Source organism: Portunus trituberculatus, chromosome 32 (assembly GCF_017591435.1).
Source record: "Portunus trituberculatus isolate SZX2019 chromosome 32, ASM1759143v1, whole genome shotgun sequence".
Classification (NCBI taxonomy): Eukaryota; Metazoa; Arthropoda; class Malacostraca; order Decapoda; family Portunidae; genus Portunus; species Portunus trituberculatus.
Window position 1 is genome coordinate 9656140 of NC_059286.1, and position 2500 is coordinate 9658639.

At 43.5% G+C, this 2500-nt stretch overlaps 2 protein-coding genes across 4 annotated transcripts in view; one reads left to right on the forward strand and one right to left on the reverse strand.

Moving 5' to 3' along the window:
- The window catches only part of LOC123511817, a 38008-nt gene extending 38007 nt beyond the window's left edge, over nt 1 (reverse strand). The window contains exon 1 of the mRNA XM_045267857.1: nt 1. This exon is cut by the window's left edge and continues 172 nt beyond it. The gene's annotated coding sequence lies outside the window, so the exon portion shown is untranslated.
- LOC123511816 (calcium-binding mitochondrial carrier protein Aralar1-like) overlaps nt 1-2500 on the forward strand; it is a 146217-nt gene that overhangs the window by 69760 nt on the left and 73957 nt on the right. The window lies entirely within an intron of this gene.

Below are 2500 nucleotides of genomic sequence, written 5' to 3' on the forward strand. Positions count from 1 at the left end.
CTTAGCTACAAATGTGCAAGTTATTATTTTGCTCTGCGTAAAGGGGCGAAGAACTCACAAGTGCTTATGTATCATTAAAACACGTGCTAGCTTGGTGCGTTGTGCTAATAATGCTTAATGGTGGAATTTTCTGTTGTTTTTTTGTATATTCACGTGTGTTTTGATATTCTTGCTCTAGGACTGGTTATGCTTCGCCTTGTTTGTCTTCTGTGCGTTTGAAGCAAGGCAGCGGAGTGTGTGGGATTCGTTGTGTGATTTAAAAGTGGTAGTTTTGCTGCATGTTTATGCTGGTCTTTAATGTTAATGTTTCATATTCCGTGCTTTTTCAGAGTTTTGTTATTATTCTTGCTATTATTCGCTTATTTTCTTTTTTCTGTCTTTTTTTTTTTTTTTTCACTTCTCATTCACTTTCATCTCATTTTTTTCTATTCCCTCTTTTTTTACTCATTCACTTTCTCGCATCTCATTTTCTTTCTGTTTATTCTCCTTTTTTATTTACTCGTCATTCACTTTCTCCCACATTGCTTTAGTTCATTGAGTTGGCAATTATTCGCCTTTCTTTCTTTTCCAATTGATTCTCCTTATCTTTATTGTTCTCGTGTGAGTTAATCTCTTATCACTGACTCCTCATTCATTCTTTTTCTAATCACGTTCTCATTCCCTGTCGAGTTGCTAATCCCGGATCTTGTTTCGTATTTACTGAGAGGTGGAATCACACAGGCGGTCTATGTGTGACTGCCTCGTTGGCCGGGAAACTCCATTCGTGTTTTTGTTTTTTTGTTCAGGGAATTTCACCTTCGAGTTACACGGCTGACTTATTCTCGTACACCTGACCGAGTGTCTCCCAGCAGTGTGATCTGAGAATGTGCCGCCACGTTTGTGCTTCGTCAGAATCGCTCACCTCGTGGGCACATTTCTGATCTGAAGCTTTCGTGATTGAGTGTAGTTTAATGTAGCGTTATGATTACGTTATTTTGTCTCGCTGTTATATTCTACACGCCCAAGTTCAACGCATTAAGGATTTGAAGCTTACTGAAGTCAGAATAGTATTACAATGTTGATAATTCACTTACTTGTCTTACGTCTTTGTCTAAATTCTGAATAGTATTACAACCTTGATAATTCACTTTACTTGTCTCACGTCTATGCTCCGTATCAATGAGGCCTCAGTCACTGTATTCCCCGCTTCTCTCATTGTTCACTTGTTTAGTATTGATCGATGCGAACCGGTAAAGCCACGTGGAATGAATCGTAGGAGTGACAGGCTACAATACCACGTCCCTCACTTTCAACCCTGATATCTTTATGCATTTTTGTAACTCGCTGGACTGAGAGAGCGACACGAGGGTGAGAGGCTTTGAAGACACAACAAAAAGGGAACAGTTGATGAATCCACTTGCGTGTTCAGCGAAACGATCAAAGTGGACGTCTTAATGAGAGGCTGAGGGACATTTTAAGTATCTCCTTTAGTAAGACGGTGTTGAGTCTTTAAACGCAGGATCATAAAGAGCAAAGAAAGGGCTTTAGGGAAGGCTGGAGTACACCTTTCACCTTTATGCCTCACTAATGCCCACCTGTTGCCCCCTTGCCCTCCGGTCCCTCTCAGGTAGAAGTGAAGGTGGCTGACTGTAATGGAGTGAACGTGGACTACACGCAACAGTGAAGTGGAACAGTGTGGAGTGACGCATGGATTTGTGGGACAGGGAGCAACGTGCGGTGGAGTGATAACATGAATTAGGGAGTGGAATTAATGGAGGTGGTTGGATGGAGGAGGTGCGTGGAGGGGAAACGAGTGGAGTGGAGGAAAGTGATGTAAGGCGAGGAGAAATTTGGAATGTGCTACTGTGCTTAGTGGTTGGAAGGACAGAAGAGGAGGAGGAGGAGGAGGAGGAGGAAGAGGAGGAGGAGGAGGAGGAGGAGGAGGAGGAGGAGGAGGAAGGAAAGATAACACAGAAAACTAAGCAAGATGAAAGAAGAGAGAAAGAATAAAGAAGAAAAAAATATAGGAGGCAACAAAAGAAGAGATGAAGGAATAGGAGGAGGAGGAGGAGGAGGAGGAGGAGGAAGAGGAAGAGGAAGAGGAGGAGGAGGAGGAGGAAGAAGAAGAGGAGGAGGAGGAGGAGGAGGAAGACGAGGAAGAGAAGATGAAAAGAGTTTAGGTAAGAGAAGGAAAGACGGCGTGAAGGAGAAAAATAAAAGGAGAGGAGGAGGAGACCGAGGAAGAAGAGGAGGAGCAGGAGAGGAGGAGGAGGAGGAGGAGGAGGAGGAGGAAGTAAAGTAGAAAATGCGATGGGGAGAGAAAGCGAAAGTAGGTCGTTGGGCAGACACAAAAAGGAGAGAGAGAGAGAGAGAGAGAGAGAGAGAGAGAGAGAGAGAGAGAGAGAGGTCTTTTCAAAATTTGTTGCAGTAAGTTTCGTTCAACAGAGAGAAAGCACTAGTGGTGGTGGTGATGGTGATGGTAGTGGTGATGATGGTGATGGTAGTGATAGTGATGATGGTA